Genomic DNA, 24,185 nt, shown 5'->3' on the forward strand with positions numbered 1-24,185 from the left:
CTCAGAGCCTATGAGTGAGGAGAGAAAGAATATATGAAGTATGGAAGAAAGGGGAGGAAGCTGTGAATTGGCCTCAAGGCCCCATACTGGCTGTGGCTTCACAATTAGCTACTTTCTCAGCAAAGGTGTGTCCACTCAGTGATGAAGGACATTTCTAGACCAACTCTACAGAGAAACTATGCTTTAGAAAGTTTTTCAAAAGGAAGAAAAAAAGAGATGTTTATCTGAACAGCTCCTTAGAATGTTCTATTTTTTCCATAGGAGGTTAGTTACCGCCAATACCAAAGGGTATCATCCAACCCTTTAGTGGCTTATTGTAAAGCCAGATCTTATATCCAATAGGTTGTGTTTTGTCTGAGTCAGAAGTGGCAATATGTAAGAGCTTTGACTTGGAAGGCAGTGGTAGTTGAACTGGGCAAACATACATGGAATCCATAGGCCATGGCTATAACTGAAGCTAGGCAAACTGCTAAGTGTCAAAAGGCAGCAGAGGCTAAGATAGAACTATGCACTTGGACATAAGCCATTATGAGTCTGCTACTGTAATGACAGACACAATGGTAACATCATCCCTATCTTATCTTGCGCACTTCCAGAGAGTGATAGAAGAAATCTAAAAAACATCCTGGGCCCTTTCCTGTTGTGGAAATTGAGATATCTTAGTGTGTGATTATTGAGAATCAAAAGACTTTTCATCAGAAGTGTGAACCCCAGAACTTGGCTCAGTTCCAAGCAAAGCTAGTTGTGGTGTAAAAGATAACTAAAATTACACATGTACAGATCTTGAGTTGTGAATGTAAATTTAAGCCTGCTTTAGATACAAATAAACCCAAGCAAAACAAAATAACCCAAACAAAGTAAAATGCGAATCAATGGACATTGTGCATCAAGTGGATGGCATAAGAAATATAACAGCAGTTCTTGTGAGAGAAGTCTATTAATGAATGGCTGGAACATCAGGTAGAGTTAATAAAGATAGTGTCAAATAAAACCAGGCCTCAAGGAATGGCGGAATTTTGAGATGCGGAAGACAAAAGCTCTGAAAGTGTACCAGGAAAGGGAAAGGCAGGCAAGAAAGAAAAATTTTGTCAGTGAGTTTGATGGAGGTGAATGTAGAAGTGAAATGAGACCATATCATACGGCTGTGATGGCCAGAAACAAGCAATTGTTACCACAGAAATATAAGGAAAGAATCCACAATCTTAAGCAATGGAGTAACATTAACCAAGGTAAACTGGAGAAGGAAAAATCCAGGGGCTACAATAGGGTCTGGCAGGAGTAGAAATAGAAAAAAAAAAAAAAAAGTAAAGTGACAGTGGCAATCCTCTAAACATGAAATAATAATAACTGCCTGAATCAGAAATGATGACAGTGAAGTGAGTAAGGCTAGAAAGGAAAAATCAAGTATATCATACTTGAGAACCATACTTGATAGGGGAAATTACAGGAATACTTCAAAGATGACTGAAACTCTGGAATGAGTGGACCAGGTCATTGTTGGCTCAAGTCAGAGAATTCAGAATGCCAGGAAGGATGTTTTGAGAAAAATATGAGGGTAAGCTCAGTTTTGGGCTTACTGAATTTGAAAAAATGGTAAGATATATTAGGAGAAATGCCAAGGTAGCTGATTGGGATAGCCACATAACTGAAGAAAGGAAGAGAGATCATGATTAAGATTCAGCCATGAACAGCAGAAGAAAGAACAATGGTGGCCTGCATGATGGCCAGGATGATAAATTTAAACCTGAAAATTGTGTGTTAGTTACATTAAGTTGAAAAAAAAAAATGCTCCTAATAACATCACAATGGACTGCATGTTTGTGTTCCGTTGAAATTCACGTGTTGAAATGTTCACCTTCAACATGAGGATACCTAAATGTAGGCTTTGGGGGAGGTGGTTGGTTTTTGATGAGGTCATGAGGGTGGTACCTTCATGATGGAGTTAGCAATTTTCTTAAAGGAGGAGACCACAGATCTCTCTAGAAGCACTCCCTGAGGATAGGCCACGTGAGCACACAGAGAGAAGACAGTTGTCTACAAGCCATGAAGCCACTCCAGTCAGGCAATGTTAGTACCGTGACCTTGGATTTCCTACTTTCCAGAATTGTGATAAATACACACATGTTGTTTTAGCCATCCACTCTAAGGTATTTTGTTATAGCAGTCTGTACTGATGAAAATAAGCACTTCCTTTCAAGTGCAGTCTGAATCTTTCCCACCTCTTTTTCTCATTTTTTTGAAGAATCCTTCTACTTGATTATTAATGTTATTTCTAGAAAAAACATTCCTTTGCTTAGGTCCTAAGGATGTACATTTTTTGTCTTACCCAAACAAATAAAATAAACCAAAAACTAACAAAAAAACCTAAGCAAGATTTAGTACATAACTTTGCAAAATAGTATTCTGAAAATTTTTACATTTGTGTAGTTTTTGCTATACATAAAAAGAGTTTTTCCCCCTTTCACTCCTTACTTCTTTTCAGAGCAGCCGCATTTTTGCTCTTGGATAATATCTGGGTTTCCCTAGAATCTGAAAACAGTATTTGATGTTCTGGGATGCTCCAGCATGGCTACAAAACTTCAAGGGAGAAGGAAATGATTCAACTACAGAGAGAAAGGAAGTATGTTTCAAGAGTGGTAGAGAATTAATAAGGTTCTTGGAAAAGCAGATACCTTCAAAAAAATTCCTTCACTGCACCAGAGAACAGAGAGTGCCTGGGAGGGAGTGCCTCTGTGCTCCCTGCAGTCCTAGCACATTGCCCCTCACCCTTGGGAGCCATGGCCGAGGACCAGCAGTCTGGCTTGGCGGTAAGGAAGCAGGCATTCGGATGGATGGGGCTGCTTGTTTTGGGAGAGATTAACTCAGCTTGATCACAGTGACCATGATGGACTGAACAACAGAAGTTCTTCCCCTCAATTTCCTGCATCACTTAGCTCCAAGGTTTGTGTGGTGGAAGGTGCCCTGGCAAACTACAAACACTGGGTGTTCTGCCAAATGTGATGAGAGGGATGTGTGCTGGGTTAAATGTGAGCTTGCAAAGTAAGCAAGAAGTTAACAGAATGGTCCCAGTTCTCTCACAGTGGCACACCTTGCTCATAGTGACTTGAAATGAAGATGGGACAGTATGAGACGAACCAGACTGTCTAGCATCTTGCTTTTCAGAGATTTCCAGACTTGATACTTAAGTTTAAGTATTATTTTATAACAGATTATTTTCCTGAAGAGGTAAAGCATAAACAGCTTTTTATATGTGTGAGGAATGTACCTATTATGATGTAAACCTTCAAAACTCATTATTTTACTGTAATGTCACCTTACAGCTGCCAGTCACAGTATTGATACCTACTAAAACACTAAAACTATCATTCTCATATTTTTGATTCTAATTCAAATCATAGCTTGTAATTATTGAAATATAAAAGACACAGAAGTACACAGAAATGCAAAGGAAACCAGATCTATGTAACAAATCTATACTGAAGTACTATGCAGCTGTCCTATGAAACTACACTGAAGCAACCCCTATATTCACCTTTCATTTGTTCACTAACTGGCATCCTCTTCTAGAGAACATTTAAAGATGCAGAGTATGGCAGGCTCCCTTTGCGTTATAAAAGGATGAATTAATGTATTCAGCTCAGTTTTCTTCTCTTCCTGACTTCATGTGAAAATATGCCATTTGATATTTAATACATATTTAAAATACTAAGTTTGTGTCTATTTTGCTTCCATCTCTTAAACATTCACCAAATTATAGTTGCAAAACATTACATATTTATTATATAGATATGGTCAAATAAGCCAGTTTATGAGGAAATTTGTGTTTTCACTACAGGTGAAGCATATTAGGAACCACAGATTATTTGAGGTAAGTATTTATTTTATTGTTAACTACTCAGGTCTAAAAACAATTTTGTCTACCTATTTCCAACTCCTGTCTCATTTTTTTTCTTTGCAGTGGAGCAAGCAAAGTTTATCAAACCATTTTTCTATATGACAGCCAATACCCTAGTTTTCTTTTTCTAAAATTTGTGTTAATAAGACTGTGATTGTTAATATAACAAAAATTCTATCCCTTTGTGTTCTCATGGTACCTTTATGTCATACACACTGTCCTTATATATCTAATAATCATACTAGAGCATATGGCTGCAAAGGGACTCCCAAAGCACAGACAATTCTTTTTGAATAAAAATTACACATTGTTAAGTAATTTTAATTACAGCAGGTCTCAACCCACACACATAAGTAATCCCACTCACTAGTGGATAGAGGTAGTTAAATTTTCAGAGGCAAGTGAATAATAGCTATTAGCATTTCTTCATTGTGAAAGATACATATCGCATATTAAAAACTGACAAATGTGGTAACAGGATTGAGATAAAAGAACTATAAGGGAAAAGAAATCTATTCTCTGACCCTCAGACACCGGATTTGTTGTACTTCCACTGTATTTTCCAAATATTCTTATCAAGACTGTAGATCATGAACTATGGGGTGGAATATGAATCTTCTATTGCTTTTTAGGCATCTACTGCATACTACGTTGATACTAATAAACATTCCTTTCGGATGGCCAAATATAGATATTGTGCCAAGGTTACATTAATTAATTGGTGGAAAATCAAAAATAATTCCTGAACATCTGCTCTTCTTAAAGGAGCATGCATAATGAGTCTATGAGAGACAAGAGTTGGATTGAGTAAAGCATGATTTTAGTAATTTTATGTTTTTAAAGATTATAACAACTTTATTCTTGGCTATAATTATTATATATTTCTTTTTGGAAGTAATGCACATTTTAGATGTCAAAGAAATGACTTTCTTTGATTTTCCTCACTTTATTTTGTGGCTATTTAAGGAAGATAAATGATCCTTGGATCACTGCTGTTCAGCACATCTGGGGAAGCAGATAGTTACAAAGTCCTAGGGAATTGACCAGGTGCAAATCCAAAGGGGTAATAATACATTTTTGCCCAAGAGTGCTGAAGAGGCAACAATAAAAATTTAAAAGTAATGCATTTAAATGAAAATAAGTTTATTAATTTTATGAGATAGTTCTTCTCAGGGGTGGAGGAATAATTTTAAAATGCTTTCATACAGTGCCTTTCCCTGTCACATATCCTGGTAAGGTTTTCTCCTTCATCCTAATATTCCTTCAGTAAGTAGTAAAGCCAAAATTCACTCAAACAGAATTCCTGAATGATTTTTTTCTGTTTTGTTTCTCTCCTGATTTATCCTTCCTGCATGTCTATTATGTCTCATATGATTTCACACCTTTTCTCTGTCTCTTCTCTCTCTCTCTCTCTCTCTCTCACACACACACACACACACACACACACACAGAGTCCTTCAATTGTTTGTGTATCAGGTACAAATCTTTAAATTTATAAACATAGGTGTATAAAAACACTCATATTTATTTGTTTTTCCTAATAATTATGCTCTGTTTTTCTGGGAAAAGCATCTAAATTCTGGTAGCCTACTTAAAGCCAGAACTGGGGTAGGAACATATCACATATCACATATTTTCCTTACCTGAGCTTTACACCTGTCTTCCCTATTTCTGAGCCCCTAAAGAAGAAACCAGAAATATCACATACCGCTCTTTGAAATGGACAGTAATGTAACTAATTTTACAAAAACTCCATTATCTTGATGCCAAAATCAAGCAAACAGCAAAAATACCTCACAACAAAACAAAAATACCAAAACAAACAACCAACAACTTTGTTGGCCAATTTTACCTGTGAATTTTTATGCAGGAATCCTAAATATTTGCAAACTGAATAAAAAAATACACAAAAAAATAGTGAGTAAATCATTACTACATCTAATTTAATCAGAGGAATATAATAGCTATCTTAATCTTGAGCAATCCTTTAAGTAATTCACCAAACTGAACCGTAAAAAATCAGAAGTCAAATGACCTTATTAATAAATGCATAGGAATGTTGGTGAAAGTTTAATGATTCACGATTTAAGAGAAAAATCTCAGTGAATAAGGAATAAATTTAACTTTTTAACCAATAAAAAAATCTGTCAAAAAATGATATCTACATATATTGGTGATGTGTCAAAAGACAACTTCTAAAAGTTAGAAGCAAGACTATGCCTGCTATTATTGTTCTCTTTACCATGATATTACAAAATTCAGGTAATGCAACAAAACAAAGTACGAGAGAGACTGAGACCGATTTCAAGATGAGAATAGAAGCAAAAGTGCAGTTGTCCACTAAATGTGCAATGTAATCATAAAAAAAAATCCAGGAGAACCTACAAATTATCACAGCTTATAAGTGATAACTGTATAAGTGTCTGAAAGTTGACTACCCAAAAATCCATCTTTCCCTATAACCTGGTAAGAAACATTTAGGAATAGATGTTTTTAAAATTATTATAATAAAAAACCTATAGATAACTGGAAATAAAACTAACAAAAATCATAAAAAGTATTACTTAAAATGTACAGAATATTATGGAAGGACATCAGGGAATATGTAAAATGTGGAAATACACTATCTTAATGGATAGGAAAACTGTACAATGAAGATGACAATATTCATAAAATATATCCCATCAATATCTGAATTGGCTTTCTCATAAAATTTAAAAAGCATTCTTCAAATTCATAAAGCTGAAATAATGAGAATGAAGGAAGGCATCTCCTAGCAGACATCGATTCTTAAAAAGTTTTATTTAAACTAAATGGCAGGGCAGCCTGGGTGGCTCAGCGGTTTAATGCCACCTTCGGCCTGGGGTGTGATCCTAGAGACCCGGGATCGAGTCCCACATCAGGCTCCCTGCATAGAGCCTGCTTCTCCCTCTTCCTGTGTGTGTCTCTGCCTCTCTCTCTCTCTCTCATGAATAAATAAAACATTTAAAAAAATAAAATAAATGACATTAGCATACAGATGAACAAATATACCAAAGGACAAAAAAAAAAAAAAAAAGCCTACAGAGATATATATTCATACTTAGAAATTCTGTATAGCAAAGCTAGCATTACTGATAGTAAATAATGCAAGGGAAGCTGGAAATAATACAACTGAACCATTATTTTAATCCATAAAAACAATCTAACTGTGTTACAATTGTAAAACAAGAAAGCAAAGGGGGTAGGCAAAAAGGAGTTGACTCAGAAAGTTTGGCAAACAACGTTTTCACTGGATGCCATCAGACTAGAGACAAAGAGAACCACTCGTGAGCTCTGTAGTCTAGATGGTAAATTTGTATCTCATAAGGGTAAGAGCTAGCATTTCTTAGTTACTTTACATGTATACCAGGATTGTACAAATTACAGGTATTTAGAGTCGGTTTATCATAAAAGATAAAGAGGCTACAAAAAAGCAAAAGGAAGTAGAAGGAGGGTAGGATGACTTCTGAGGTGAATTAAGAGTCAGAGATGTCAGTATGAACTCACGTCTGTTATATGTGCATGAGAAAACATTATAAAAGCAGAACTGAAGGGGACGCCCAGGTGGCTCAGTGGTAAACATCTGCCTTCAGCTCAGGTCATGATCCTGAAGTCCTGGGATCAAGTCCTACATCAGGCTCCCCGCAGGGAGCCTATTTCTCCTTCTGCTTGTGTCTGCCTCTTTCTCTGTGTCTCTCATGAAAAAATAAATTATATATTTAAAAACTCTTAAAAAAAAAAAGCAAAAGTGAGGGGCTCTTAAAAATATCTACCCATTTCTTCTGAAAAAGTGCCAATTCCCAATTACTTCTAAAAGAGAAAGACACACACACACAAATAATAAAATAAAAATAAATAAAATAAAATAAAAGAGAAAAAATAAATAAAAGAGAAAAACACTGGGACACTTTCCCAGATATGAAAACTAAGCACACACAACAACTAAATTTAATCTGGGATCTTAAACTGAATCTTAAAACAGAGAAAAGAGAGTAGCAGAAACATTGATGGAATCTCAATAAAGTCTGTAGTTTAGTTGATAGCATTGTACCACTGTTAATTTCTCAGTTTTAAAGAACATAGCATAATTATACAAAGTGCTAGTCTTAAGGGAAATTGGGTAAAGGGTACACTGGAACTTTCTGTGCTATCTTTGCAAATTAACCTGAAATTTAAAACTAGTCCAAATCAAACAGTTTAACAAAACAACTTAATTTCAGTGTTATTTGATCCTTGCTCCTTGGTTCCTTTAAAAATAAGCCATACACAGGGGCACCTAGGCAGCACACTTGGTTAAGTGTCTGCCTTCAGCTCAGGTCATGATCTTGGGAGTCCTGGGATCAAGCCCAAGTTCCACTTCTCCCTATGCCTGCCTCCTTTGTGCTTGATATCAAATAAATAAATAAAATTTTTTTTAAATAAGCCACACACATTAAATGATACAAAATGTGAATTTTGCTTTATCTAAGAAATTTATGTAGAAACAAAATATCAGCAAATACATTTACTTATTCAAAAATAAATTATGTAAAATATGACCTCCTTATGTAACTTAATTTCCCATCAAGTGAAAATTGTGTACCTGGGCTGCAAAATTAATTGCATGCTATATTTACAAGGGAGGTTTTAAAACGACAACTTAATGTTCTATTTTTTTTCTAAATAACTAAAATATTACTGGGGCTAACCAAAAGATCTCTTTGTATAAAGAAATAGAAATGAAGGCCGTCAGTATTACAGTAGTCATTTCTTTAGCAATTTTCTCTTTCTTATGTTCATTAATGTACTTTCATTTTGACAGATGTGTATGAAACAAGATTTGAATAGGATTTTTTTTAAATAATTGAGACAAGAAGTACACAGCTAATGCAGAGCAACTAAGAATCAAAAGTGACTTCTATTTGGTTTGTTTACATTCTTTCATGTGAATTATGTATGCGTGTATGTGTGTGTGCATGTGCTGGGACTGCATAATAATTATGCACATTCCAAGAGTAGTCTGTGAGGAGATATGGGAAAGACATAATTTGGGATTTTAATTGGTTCTCAGCCTCTATAAGCCACATAAGACCTGAATTTCATATTAATTTCCTCTAATTCAGTCAAGACTCTCTTCTGTTTTGCAGAGCTTGAAATATCCATCATGTAATCATATTTTCCCAATACTTATTACAATGGAACCCCTGTCCTTTAGAACAGTCACTCACAAAGTTTAGCATGCATTAAAGTCACCTAGAGGGCTTGTTAAATCCATTTGCCAGACCTCACCTTCAGAATTCCTGATCTAGTAGGGCTGAGGTGGAGCCCAAGTATTTGCATTTCTAAGTCCCTAGCTGATAATGATGCCAGTGGCAAGAGATGCACACAATTCTTATTTTATCTGTCACATGTTTTTGCTTCCAGTAATAAATGTAGGTATTTTAAGCTTCTCTTTCTCTCTCCTAATATCCCAAATAACCAATGTAGCAAGAAAGAATTATAAGATGGATGTGAAACTTAATAAAAGAAACCCCATTTAAAATGAAGTTGGGAGGGCGGAAGAGGGAGTTCTATAATGTACCACAACTCGTTGTCAATTGCAGACCCCAACAGAGACACCGAGCATTTCCAAAAGGAAGAAACCTACTACAAAAGGAAGGAAGGAATTTCTGGCCCAGCAGGGAGCCCAGTCAATAAGAAAATACCACAACTCAGCCAATGAGAGTCCATTGCCATCCTGAACTCACACTCCCCTTCTGACTTCCCAACTTCATCCTTTTCTCTATAAAGTAAGATTCCTCTTTTTTAGCCTTCAAGTTTGCCTATCGTTTGCCACAGCTTGCATATTTTGAGTTGTAATTCTGCTATTCCTGAATAAACCTATCATGCCGGTAAAGCAATTGGTTGTTTTATTTTTAAGGTGAACAGGTACTTCTACATAATGTGTGTAATATGAATCAATATGTAGAATACAAATAGACTTGCCAAGAAAGAGCTGATATGTTTACAAAAGTCACTTTATTTTCCAGGAATTCTTAATCCAAATTAACTAACATTTGACTATACAGCTGTTTGTCTCTAGAACAACCCTACATATTTCAAATCATTATATACCTGTCTGAGCAGAGTATAAATCAGAGAGCTCCTGAGACAGAAAGAGGTTCCACATATATATTGTTCTCCATCCTGGTGAACAATGAGAAATATCTGTTAGTCAACAATCTCAAAATATCTCCATAGACATTGCTTTCTCACTAGTGTATTAAGTAGCTTTAATCAGAGTAGCTTAATAAAGGAAATCTGCCATATGTAGTTTTGTATTTATATTTCTAAACTACAGGTAGATCTGCCTATGAATCAGTATCACAATCCTGCTAGAGTTTCTTAAAAATCATTATTATTTTTACTATATTTAGTGGTCTAGTAGCATGGATAAAGTCAGCACATCATTACAACAACCAGAATTACATAAAAATATTTTGTTGTTGTTGTTGTTTAATGTTTTCTAAAAGCCTTTTTGTTTTTTAAAGGATAGTTTTAGGTTTACAAGAAAATTGTGAGATACCATCCCTACACATGCATATTCTCCCTCATTTGTAACATCACTTAACCAGAATGGTGTATTTTTTCACCAAAGATAAACCTACACTGAGATTTCATCACCACCCAATATCCATAATTTAGTGATTACTGTAGGTGCTATACATTCTTTGGATTTGGGCAAATGAATAATATATATGCATCACACATAATACATACATAATGATGTATTTTCAATGACCTAAAAAATATTTTTATAACTGTAACATTCCACTCGCTGATAGGTCACGATACAAAAAGCCACAAATATATATCAAAACATAGGATTTCTAATAATTCCATAGAGGAGAAAAAAAATGTTTTCTTCTACCATTCTAGGCTCTTGGCTGAGACTGCCCTGTAATAAAAAGACAGATTAACAGGAGAAAAACAAACACAAGTTTAATAACATGTATACCTCCTGTATACATGGAAGCTATTCTGGAACACTGAATAGTTCCCCTAAATGATCACAGCCATCACTTTAAATATCATCTCCAGCTAAAGACAAAAGAAATGTTGGTTAGGGAAGGGGGCCAGCTATGGGAGTTTACCAGGTAAAACACAGTAAACAAGAATATTGTTTTTATATAGATTTAAGTTGGTAAGTATTGATAAGAGTTTTAGTCATCGTTTGGAAATTTATTCAACACCTCTTCTTTGTACAGAGAGGAAGACACCCTAACAGATTGAGATTTTCTTTATAAATGTTAAGTGTCTTTTACAAATGGGTTAATTTCTACCCAGGACCTTATTTCTGCTCCTCTGTAATTCCTTCTAAGGCCTGATGGAAATTACCAAAACCTACATAGAAAAGTCCTCCTCTAACAAAATACAGGTGTTTCTACTTGCCAATTCCCTTAAAAAGCGTATATACTTTTTATTTGCAAATGATTATGAACTCATTGGAAGTTACAAGCATAAAATACTATTTCAGATATGCACTAAGTCTTATAAATAGCTCTTTCTAAAATTTATTATTAATAGTAGCAATCATTTTATTATCCTGTTAGTGCACTGACCTTTTGTTTTTTTTTTATTTATTTGTTATTGGTGCTCATTTTGCCAACATATAGAATAACACCCAGTGCTCATCCCATCAAGTGCCCCCCTCAGTGCCCGTCACCCAGTCACACACACACACACACACACGCCCACCTCCCCCTCCACTACCCCTAGTTCGTTTCCCAGAGTTAGGAGTCTCTCTTGTTCTGTCTCCCCTTCTGATATTTCCCACACATTTCTTCTCCCTTCCCTTATATTCCCTTTCACTATTATTTATATTCCCCAAATGAATGAGAACATACACTGTTTGTCCTTCTCCGATTGACTTACTTCACTCAGCATAATACCCTCCAGTTCCATCCACGTCGAAGCAAATGGTGGGTATTTGCCGTTTCTAATGCACCACTCTGGAAAACTGACCTTTTATTTTGGCTTGGTTTTTTGAAGAATCCTTCTTTTTATTTGTATTTTCTGTGTATTGGTAAGTTTATAACCTTACATAAAGCTTCTCAGAGGGCAGCCCGGGTGGCTTAATGGTTTAGCGCCGCCTTCAGCCCAGGACCTGATCCTGGAGACCCAGGATCGAGTTCCATGTAAGGCTCCCTACATGGGGCCTGCTTCTCCCTCTGCCTGTGTCTGTGCCTCCCTCTCTCTCCCTGTGTCTCTCATGAATAAATAAATAAAATCTTAAAAAAAAAAATAAAGCTTCTCAGAGATGGTGTTTACTGATAATCCATGTCCAAATTTTTTAGATACTATCTTAAAAATCTTCTTTTAACCTATAATATCTTAAAATCTCCTTATACCTTTTCAACAAATTTAAGAAGACTGTATTATAATTCCCATTTTGTGGATGAGGAAAAGAGCTAAAAAATATTATTTGCCTCAAGTCACATGACTAGTAAACATCATTAATATATTGAACTCAGGTACACATTGATTATACTCACTGTGCAAATAAATAAAGGAAAATAAGTTTGGAAAAAATGTTTTATTTTCTACCAAGAAACAAAAATACAGCAATTAACTTGTAACTGTAATCTCAAGTTTGGTTTACTTTCTCTTAAAGAAGCAACGTTTAGTTTCCCTAAATTCTTTGAGTCGAGATAGCAAGAGAAATTCCTCCCAGAAAGGCAAAGGGGATAGGTGTATCCTATGTTTGTCTTTCTCTTCTGTTTACCTTATAATCTCAACTACATATCAACTGTTATCTTCTTTTGTTTAATGGTAACTTATGACTTTCTATTTTCAGAAATTCAGCAATTTCTGAATATACGAGCTTTGCCTAAAGGAAGTGACTCTGATTATATCCTGATTCTGTCACTGGTTCTACTGTGTCTCATTTGACTGGTAGGTTAGTGTTGCTTTCAGTTTAGTTAGTTCCCATGTGGGATTACACATTTAACTTACTCAAATCTTAGAATGCCATTTGCTAAATTAAGTAGAAAATAACATTTTGCAGTTCCTTAGTTGTCTTAAGAAACTGACATTAAACATTCTTGGAGACAGAATTTGTTCATTGTCAATCAAAAATCTTCTTCCTGCCTTCACAGTGTTCCTTCCTTCAAATCTTCCTTCCTTCATCTTTATCTTCCTAAGCAAAACTGAGGTACATTCATTCAGCTGACAGGCATAACCTAGGTTTGACCCTGTTAATCTATACTCTCATGAAAAACAGAGAATGGAGAAGACAGAGAAAATTTCCCTCTTTCACATATTCCTAATGGTTCTGAGGTCCAAAAATACGTTTTATTCAAAAGCCTGAGTCCAGAAGCCATTGCTGATTACATCATTACAACAACATCCATTTATTTGCTGTTTTTTCCCTGATTGACTTAAAATCCTGTTTCTAGAAATTTTTGTTCTTTTCTTGACAATTTTGTTCCTGATGGTTGTTCTCCTAAAACAAGGCAAGTTCCACTACAGTAGGCTGTCTCTGTTTCCTAGGCCTTGAGTTATCTGGGACAAACTAATTATAATTGGATCATTTAGCATTTAGAAACCTACCTACCTCTTCTTACTTTTTCCTCCTGCCGTTCCAGAGTCTGTATAAAACAGGCTATAATGAGACTAGTATTGCCTTGGAAGAACTCAGAAGATTAAATTCCAATTGAATCAAATGTTAGTTACTTTTGCTTTCTAAGCAATATTTCCAAAGAGGAAATGAGAGGGAATAAATCCAGGGCTTGGTAAAATTAAACGCCAAACAACAGAAGGCAGGAAGGCTCAACTTATTCCTGATGATAAATGGCGGCAGCATCAAACTGCTATTGATCAAGAATGGAGAGTTCTTTGGTGAACAGAAGCCCAGGAAAGAAAAAAGGAAGAATACAATTAATTCAAAAAAAGTACCATTGAGCTATTCCCCTCCTTCATCATTCATCCTCTCTTCAGGTGAGCTCCTTCTCACCTTTATCTTTTCTTATTTTCTATGTTCCATGCTTTAAATTTTCAGATAATAGGTCTGAAGGCAGAAGAGCAGATTGAGCTGTCAAGAGAGGAAGGAGAAATTTGCTAAAATGATCAGCTAATGAGTGACAGGATGAGAAGTGCAAAAGAAACCAACTTTCCTTCTGAGCTTCTTGTATTCCATCTCAGTTCTTCCCACTAAGAAGTTTTACCTGCTGTTCTCCAGCCAAGGAACCCTGAACCTTAAGAGATCATGACTCCAAGCATATTGTCCAAAAGATTAATTTGTTTCTTTAATATCTACAGAAAGTTTTTTTTTTACTTATAAATGCTTTCTCCAGAATCAATAAATATGACACATGTGTTTTAAATAAATGCAAACCAAATACAACATGTTTTCATAGCTTAAAAAGTTCCCACTGGTAAATAAATAAAACCATAATTCAAAACTCAGCTTGCCACTGTGGAAGGGCTCTAGGGACAGGAATCTGTAAAGGCTGAAAAGAGAAAAGACCCTTTCAGAAGGCTAGAACATGACTTTCTGAGGTTCAGAAATTCTCATGACTATTTGGAAGTAGGAACTCCATCTTTAGAGCCAGAGGGATGGTTATCAGAGACCTAATGTTTCTTATCCTCAGGCATATTGTCCTGGCTTACAATATTATTGGAATTCTATAAATAGATATTGGTAAATAATATTACAGAGATAAATCACCAAATATATGCTTAAACTGTCCTGAGCGATGCATGAAATTTCTCCAAAATCAATCTACAGTGCTGTCTTGATGCTCTATAACATTTTGGGTGATTAAGTCATATTTACACTGTAGCCTACATTTCAAGTTACAGATCCATTCCTAAGAGTGGGATCAATGGAGAAAAGCAAGCATGACAATGAATACCTGAGAGATCTGGGAAAGGGTACACCACCAAAGTTAAGGGGGAAAAAAGGCAAAGAATCTTCAGGGAATGACTTACTTCCCAAGATGATTAAGAGTAAGATTTAAACCCAAACATGAGGGATCCCTGGGTGGCGCAGCAGTTTGGCGTCTGCCTTTGGCCCAGGGTGCGATCCTGATCCAGGAGATCAAATCCCATGTTGGGCTCCCTGCATGGAGCCTGCTTCTCCTGCCTGTGTCTCTGCCTCTCTCTCTCTTTCTCTGTGACTATCATGAATAAATAAATAAAATCTTTAAAAAATAAAAAATAAGTAAACCTAAACATGATTATAATCCACAATTGTTTTATTATGCCAGAAATGAACAAAAGTAAAAACAAACCAAAACAAAACAAAAACAAAAACAAACACCTATCTGATTAAAAAAAAATTAAATATCTGATACTTTGAGCTAATCTATTTGGGATATTAAAAGTTCTATATTAAGGGATCCCTGGGTGGCTCAACGGTTTAGCGCCTGCCTTTGGCCCAGGGCACAATCCTGGGGTCCCAGGATGGAGTCCCACATCAGCTCCCGGCATGGAGCCTGCTTCTCCCTCTGCCTGTGTCGCTGCCTGCCTCTCTCTCTCTCTCTCTCTCTATCATGAATGAATAAATAAAATCTTAAATAAAATAAAATAAAATCTCTGTATTATTAGAAGTTCTTTTCCTTCCTGCTGCATTACTATGGAACAATTTCAAAAATATAAAATAGTCAACTATAAAATGAGGATCCTATTTTCATTCTGAATTATGTAATAGAGCAACAAAAGGCAATGAACCCTGCCAATGGATCTGCATAGTGATCTCACATTCACTCCTCAACAGAAGTGGCTTGTTTATTTTATAAAAGAAATGTTTTATTATAATCTATATTTATCACATCATCAATAGCTGGTAAAGATTTACCCTAATATTATTTTACATTCTAAAAAGACTACAAGCTACTTTTGTAGGCTAACTGAAATTTGTTATCTTGAATGACATTCATAGGGGATATAATACTGAAAATTTTTAAAGATACTATCTAGCCCCCAGAAAAGCATGGGCCAACTTGAAAGCATGAGCAATTCACTGATCATTTAAAGTCTTCAAGTTAGGGGATCCCTGGGTGGCTCAGCGATTTAGCGTCTGCCTTTGGCCCAGGGCACGATCCTGGAGACCCGGGATTGAGTCCCACGTCGGGCTCCCGGCATGGAGCCTACTTCTCCCTCCTCCTGTTGTCTGCCTCTCTCTCTCTCTCTCTCTCTCTCTCTCTCTCTCTCTCTCTCCGTCTATCATAAATAAATAAGTAAATCTTAAAAAAATAATAAAAATAAAGTCTTCAAGTTAAAATTAGTAAGCTCTCAAACAAAAACTATTTGCAGCTCTAAGATCAAATGTTATATGAAATTTATGCAGCACGAAAGCAGACTTGAGGAACAAAGGCATTGTCCATCTTGAAGACATTCCCAGTTTTACATTAAAATCACAGAGGTTGGGCTGCCCGGGTGGCTCAGTGGTTTAGCGCCGCCTTCAACCCCAGGGCGTGATCCTGAAGATCTGGGATCGAGTCCCACTTCGGGCTCCCTGCAAGGAGCCTGCTTCTCCTTCTGCCTGCGTCTCTGCCTCTCTCTCTCTCTGTGTGTCTCTCATGAATAAATAAATAAAATCTTTTAAAAAAAATCACAGAGGTTATGCTTTTCCCTGTGTTGTATTTTGAGTTTACTGTCAAAAAACCCTTAGATAATTTATCTACCCAGATTCCTCTATAGCCTTTCCTTTCATTGGAACCTTTCATGCATAATACATTTTAATACTGGTGTTGCACAGAGAGATACAGCAACTATACATATAAGCATTGAATAAACATGCCTAAGACAAACCAAATTTGTGGAATGTGAAAACTATTACAACTAAGCTGCATTGCTATCCTTTCCAATTATAGTAATCTAACATAGCCAAGAACCAGGTTTTCCTCCATTTCTAAAGTGATGTGTATGTCAGCCCCAAATCGGTTGATGAAGATCACCGTTTTGGTCCAATCCCATTTAGTTTTTCCTTTTCTTTTTGTTTTTTTAACCTGACTCTATTTATATTTAATAATTATTGGGTGTTCTTCTGCTATAAAAAACCTAAAGTCATTCTTTCTGTGGTGTCATACTATTATTTATCTCTCCTATTCAGTATAATTTGTCCCTCAATCTTCCAAAAAAGGGTCTAGATATATTTTTCTAGATTTGTGTTATCCAAAACGGTGTTACATAGCTGTCTTATGCAGATCAGTTTCTGATATCTTAGCTATGGAAGGCTGCAAGCTACACTCTCTTATCATGGACATCTTGCATGAAAGATTCTGAGAAAATTATAATTAAGAAGAAACAAAACTGTTATATAAATAAATTTATCTCAAATTTATCTAATTACAAAACTTTTTTTTTCTGTGACACACATAAAAATCTTAGTAAAAGACACAGTGATTGAAATCTACTATCCTAGATTCTCATCTCTTGAGCAACTGCAACTCTGGACTGCCAGCCTCTTACATGCAAACTATTTAAAAGACATATCATTAACAAGAAGATAGTATTCAAGGGTAATACTCCTAATTATAGACACAGAGAAGACTGTGTTTTTAATTCCTTCATATACAATAATCACAGACCCCAGTGATGCAAGATACCAATAGCCAAAAAGCCACCTTCCACCAGTATATACAAGTCAATGAAAGCCTTTTAATTCTTTACTTATTTTAATTCCTCACTTATTTCCTACTGCCAACTTTTCACTGTTGTTGCTGCTACTCACCTTAAGATTTTCTATATAAAAATAGAAGAAATTATATAAAACAAATAGAGTATAATGAAAGCTAATCAATAGAATTGGACCACCTCAACTCAATGACAGAGTTTGAGCAAATAAGCTATGTAATAGCAAATAATATTTTTTTAAATAATAAGTACATTTAAGGTAGAGAAATCCAGATCTAGACAAACAGCTCCTGGAAATTTGCCCCTTATATAGAGAGAGCTAGCTAAGGTTTAGTAAGGATAAAACTATGTACTGTCATATATTTATACATGTTATTATACATGTATATGTAGAACAAATGGTAACAAATAGATGGCATTGTTTATAACTTCAAAAGAGACACAAACCAAAGCACAAAACAGAACTATGAAAATAAATCTTCAGAGGTCCTTAGATAATATAACTGGAAGATTCAGGTTGAGAGGGTATGCACATAATTAATTTGTGGACGAGACCACTGTAAGAAAAAAATACAAAAGTAAGTTTAAGACCAGCATAGGGTAGACATATAGACCAAAAAAATAGAATTGAGAGTTTATAATAAAAATAAACTTATACATCTATGACCAGTTGACTTTTGACAAGAGCACCAAGTCTGTTCAATGGAGGAAAGAACAGTTTTTTCAACTAATGGTGCTGGCACAACTGGATTTCCACATTCCAAAGAATGAAACTAGATTTCTACCTTATACCATATTCAAAAGTCAATCCAGAATGAATCAGTGACCTAAATAAACCATAAAACTCTTAGAATAAAACAAAAGGATTCATCTTCATTACTATGGATTTGACAATGGATTCTTAGATAGGATACTAAGGCATGACCAACTGAAGAAAAAATAGATAAATCTGATTTCATCCAAAGTTAAAAAAGGATTTTGTACATCAAAGGACATTATCAAGAAAGTAAAAAGAGGCATTTGAGGTGGCTCAGTCAGTTAAACGTTCAACTCTTGGCTTTGGCTCAGTCATGATTTCATGGATTATGAGATCCAGCACCTTATGGAGCTCCTTACTCAGTGGGGAGTCAACTTGAAAGATTATCTCCCTCTGCCCCTCCCTTCGATCATGTTTTCTCTCTCTGTCTCTGACTCTCCCTCTCAAAATAAATAAATAAATCTCTAAAAAAGTAAAAAATACAACCAACAGAATGGGGAAAATATTTTTACATCATGCATCTGATAAGGGTTTAACATCCAAAACGTAAAGAAGCTCTAAACCTCAACAACAAAACTCCATGTAAAATGGAGCAAGAGACCTGAACAGACCAAAGAAGACCTACAAACTGCCAATAAGCACATGAAAAGGTTCTCAACCCTATTAGTCATGAGAAAAATGCAGATCAAAACCACAAGGAGATACCAGTTCACATCTATAAGGAGGGTTACAGTATTGATATTCAAAATTTCAATTTGAATTGATTTAAAAAATATTGAAAATAACAAGTGTTGGCTAGGATATGGAAATGTGGAACTCTCATACATTGCTTGTTGGAATGTAAAATGGTGCAACCACTGCGGAAAATAGTTTGATGGTTCCTTGTAAAGCCAAACGTTGGTATATGATGCAATAATTTTACTTCTAGATGTAAACCCAAAAGAATTGAAAACATGGACTGAGAGACATTTATATGTTCAAAGTTCATTTCAGCTTTATTCACACTAGCTAAATACAAGGATCCTTCAACAGATGAATGGATAGACTGTGTTAATTCTATACAATGGAATATTATTCAGCCACAAAAAGGAATGGAACCTGATACATGCTACAACATGGATGAATTGTGAAAACTTGCTAAGTAAAGTAAGTATGACACAAAAAGACAAATATTGTTTGGTTGTATTTATGCAAAATACAAATAATTTAATTGGAAAATTTAAAAAGACAGAAAATATATTAGAGGTTATCAGGGCCAGGGGTGAGGAGGCAATGGGGAGTTATTGCTTCATGGTATTTCATTACTCCCAACAAATATTCTGAATGATTACAGAATTTTTTTTTTGGATGATGATAAACTTCTGGGAACAGAGAGAAATAATGGTTACACAACCCTGTGAATATAGTTCATGCCTTTGATTTGTCCACTAAAAACTAGGTAAAATGGCTAATGTTATGTTAACACTTTAAAACTAAATATAATTAATAAAGATTTGAATTTCAGTTAAGACTACACCTGGATAAAAGATAAAAGAAATTCTATTTAAAAAAAAAAAAGAAGAAGAAGAAGAGGGAAGAAGGCCCATCCCCTGCTCTTCCTTCTAGGGATCACTGAATTGCATCTCATAGATATTTACTTCTGTGCTTACAATGAACAATATATATGAACAATAAGAACAACATATAATTTTTACAAAATCCCTCAAGGAACTAAGTACAGGAGTAAATATTTGTTTACAATAAATAAAAAATTACAACTTTCAAAGCTGGCAAATACCACACAAATCCACACACATATAATTTATATTAATTGACTGCTTGATACACTTCTATGCTTTTCCTATTTCATTTCAATCTTTATTCTTTGAAAGTCTCTTCATAGGATAATGATTTACAAGCCACTGTCTACTGAAGGAAGAGAAAGATGATTTAGATGATTTAGTATTTCTTCTAGCATAACTTGTACTGGAAAGTCAGCCATGTGGTGAGAGATTTCATTCTGCAGGAGCCTCAGTGTCACTTGTGGGAATCTTTCTTATCCTCCAGTCATTGTGGTTTCCTTTTGCTCATCATCAACTGAACCCTCCTGTCATGCAGGAGTAAATGCATGTCCTACGGGCCATGTTCATTATCCCAAGGGACTTAGTTTGTATCTCAGACAAATTCTGAGCATCCTTAGTACATTTTCACATGGGCTTCTTTGCCATACCTCAGTGGACATTTCAGGCTCTGAAAAGTCTCAGGGTCTCCCATCAGTAAACAGATTTCATAAAAACACTGAATGTTGAAGTTCAAAATGATCATAAAAACACAGTCTAGAATTTTTTACACTTTAGCCACCTAAGATGTACCCTCACAATTTTTCCATTTCTATATATCACTCCTGCTATTATTCACTTACCATTTATTTTCCAATTTTTTACTTAGTCACAGACTTCAGTCTGGCCTAATTCTTTCTATAAAACTGCATGTTTGAATGGTGCCATATTTTTTTGTCCAATGGATATTAAAATATACTTATATATCAGAAAAAAAAAGAAGGAAAAAAGGAATCCATCTAGGTCCTGCTAAAACTGCCTCATGCCCTGTGCACCACTGCAGAAGATGCTGAAACAGAATAACTTATAGGGGCTGGAGAAGACTTGTATTAGGGGAGTCAATGATACAGGAATAAGAAATCCCTTAAGTGATGGAAACTATGTCGAAATCTTGTTATTTTCCAAGGCCAAAGTAATTACCTTTTTATTAAAGTCAAGTGGTGAAAAGAGCTATGCGTGCAATGGTTTTCTTTTTTTCTCTACAAGTGATTTTTTTCTTAACAAAAATAATGCTGTCCATTAGATTATAGAAACATTTTGTGTGCTCAGGAGTCATTTTAATCAAGTGAAAAATAAAAGAGTAAAATTAAGTAATTAAGAAAGTAAGTAAGGGAGCCAGGACCAGAGTTAATGAGGACCAGAAAACATACCTTGTCTGGTCACTTTCTCCATGAATCTGCTGAAATTTTACCTCTTATTTCCTTAGTCTCTCCAGGTAGAAATAACCACTTTGTACTTCACCAACTGCCCTGCCTACATAGGCTTTTATGCACTGTTTCCTACCCCTTTCTCCACATTCTGTAAGCTCCTAGGAGCGCAGAAACAGCCTTATTCCCACAGACATCCCTGGCCCCTGGTATCACACTAAGTACATGGGAGGTGTTTCATGTTGTTAAATAAATGGCCAAATGGTATATATAAAAAGACACCTAGAAATAAATCATCTGAATACTCATCATTAATAATACTTAATAAAACAGACAGCATTTCTAAAATTAAAGCACTTATGATAAGAACTGAAAGAATACAGATTTAAGAGGAAGATCGGAAACATTTTTGTTAACTTCTGTAACAGAACTCATTGGCCTATATTTAAACGAGACAAGTGTTGCCACACCCAACTATTATAAATATGGTTTTAGGATTTTCTAGCCATCAGTCTGACAGACATAATTGTTTGCGTTTATATGTCTGGAAAACATTTGGAGAAGAGGGAAGCAGAGATTTCAAAGTAGCTAAAGCAAAGACAGTCTGACAAGAGCAAGGGCAAGATTCTATTAGGACAGAATTTCACTTGTGGGCAGCAGGATTTAACCATATGAGTACATGCAGAAGCAGGACAGCTGAACCCTCGTGTAATCAACCCAAAAGTCTGAAAAGATAAGGCTTAGCTGCATCTCAACAAAATTTAAATTTTTATAGATTATTTTAATACAACCATGACTAAAAAGTTTCTTTGAGATTAGATGGCAAAGTATTAATATGATGAAGATGTATTAAAATGTTTAGGAGAGGGGCACCCGGTTGGCTCAGTGGTTGAGTGTCTGCCTTTGGCTCAGGGTGTGATCCCTGTTCCAGGGATCGAGTCCCACATCAGACTCCCTGTGAAGAACCTACTTATCCCTCTGCCTGTGTCTCTGCCTCTCCCTCTATGTCTCTTATGAATAAATAAATAAAATCTTAATAAATAAATAAATAAATAAATAAATAAATAAATAAATAAATAAATAAAATTTTAAAAATAAAACCTTCCGAAGGATCACTTCTAAGCATTATATTATTTTACTGGGCAATGTCAGATTTCAAAACTCTTGAAACAGGGGCTATTGACTTTTAAATTGTACATAATTGCATTATAATTTGCATGATTATTTTAATATAATTTACATTAAAATTCTTATAATTTACATTCTGTCTCTGTCTTTCTCTCTTCCATTAAAGTTAATTATGCACCTTAATTCACAGCAAATTACTACCGTTAGTCCATTTCTGAATTTAATTATTTGGTATATTTTACCTATTTCCCACTCCCATTCCTTACCTCCCTAAAATAGTAAACTATTCCAATGTGTTTGATGTGTATGCTTCTTTTCTATATGGTCTCATAGATTGAATGGTTTCTGTTATCTTTTTAACTCACAAAAACGATGCTATAAAGCTAGTTTTTGCTTTCCTATAAGGCATGTTGCTTTCAACATGTGTGTTTATTTAATCCATTGTCTAATATGTCTGTGTAGTATTCCACAGTGTACACCTACCAGACGCATCCATCCATCATGAAGTTATGAATGCCCAGACCGTCTATAGCTTGTTGATATCACAAGCAACACTGCACTAATCAATCTGTGTGTGTTTCCTTATAGACTTTGTGGTATGGGTCTAGGACTGGAATTGCTGGCTCAAAGAGCCTATAAATATTTAATTTTACCAAATACTGCTTCAGTGCTTTCAAGGAGCTCTGCAGCAATTTTTATCCCCACAACAAAATGTGAGGATTCCTGTAGTTCACATTCTGCCAAATATGTGGCGTTATCCAGGCTCATAATGTATCTAAAATGATATCTCTTGATATAATTTTCATTTTTCTATTCCAGTGGCAAAGCAATGGATTACCTTGTTCCTGGCAAAATGGAGCTGAGGCCATGAGCAGATACACTAGCTCAGTGAACCTGGATGCTCTCTCCCATCTGACTATGGTGCTATTGGCCATTGGCATGTTCTTCACCACCTGGTTCTTCTTTTGAGAGGCTATCCCCACCAAGTACACTCGGGATCTCTACAAAGGCCTTCCCATCTCCCTGGTGGTGTTGCTCTATATGGGCTTTGTATTTCCCTTTTTGCTGTTCTGGGTCAGCACCTACATAATATCTCCCAAAGTTCCAACCAGGTGGCCTCACTGAATCTCTACTTTTGTAAACTAATTTCTCCTCTATTGATGGAAGTGTCTCTCCCACCTGCTGCTCACAATAAAGGCAGATGTATGAAAAAAATTTGTAATTCTTCTATTTACCAATGAATATGAACCTCTCCTTATAAGATTATTGACTTTTTAAGTCTTTTTCTGTAAGTTCTGGGTCCAATTGTTGCAATCTTATGTTGAGATATTTCTCTTTTTCTTATTGATTTATACTAATCTCTTGTCTAATAAAACATACACAAACAGACACAAATACACAAACAGAAACAGTTGTATACAAATCACTTGGGGACTTCGATAAAATACATATTCTGATCCACTAGGTCTGAGGTGAGTCCCAAGAGTCTGCATATTCCAGATCCCACCACTATGATGACAATGATGATGCCTGTCCAAGAATCACACTTGAAATGGCAAGGGTTAAGACTATATTTGACTACTTGTTAACCTTTATTCTTTCACTTATATTTTATAGAAAATTCATCATGTTTCTCAAAAGTATCCAACTGGAGGTTTCAATGGAATTGATCAAAGTAACTAATATTAAAAATTAGAGGTCTTAAAAATATATTATCATTGATTAAAGGCTAACAATGTCTGTCCACTTATCTAGATCATTTTCTACCTTATTACCTTCAGAATTTTTCCATAGATTTCTTGTGTAGTCGTGGTTAAACT

The 24,185-nt window shown here is 35.4% G+C and overlaps 1 pseudogene across 1 annotated transcript; it reads left to right on the top strand.

Moving 5' to 3' along the window:
* Positions 1–1,894: 1,894 nt before the first annotated feature.
* Positions 1,895–23,556, top strand: LOC144321580 (dolichyl-diphosphooligosaccharide--protein glycosyltransferase subunit TMEM258-like; annotated as a pseudogene). The gene is made up of 3 exons (XR_013387179.1): positions 1,895–2,067; positions 3,836–3,868; positions 23,185–23,556. The product of XR_013387179.1 is annotated as a dolichyl-diphosphooligosaccharide--protein glycosyltransferase subunit TMEM258-like (transcript).
* The last annotated feature ends 629 nt before the right edge of the window (positions 23,557–24,185 follow it).

The sequence above is a fragment of the Canis aureus genome, chromosome 10 (genome assembly GCF_053574225.1).
Source record: "Canis aureus isolate CA01 chromosome 10, VMU_Caureus_v.1.0, whole genome shotgun sequence".
Lineage (NCBI taxonomy): Eukaryota > Metazoa > Chordata > Mammalia > Carnivora > Canidae > Canis > Canis aureus.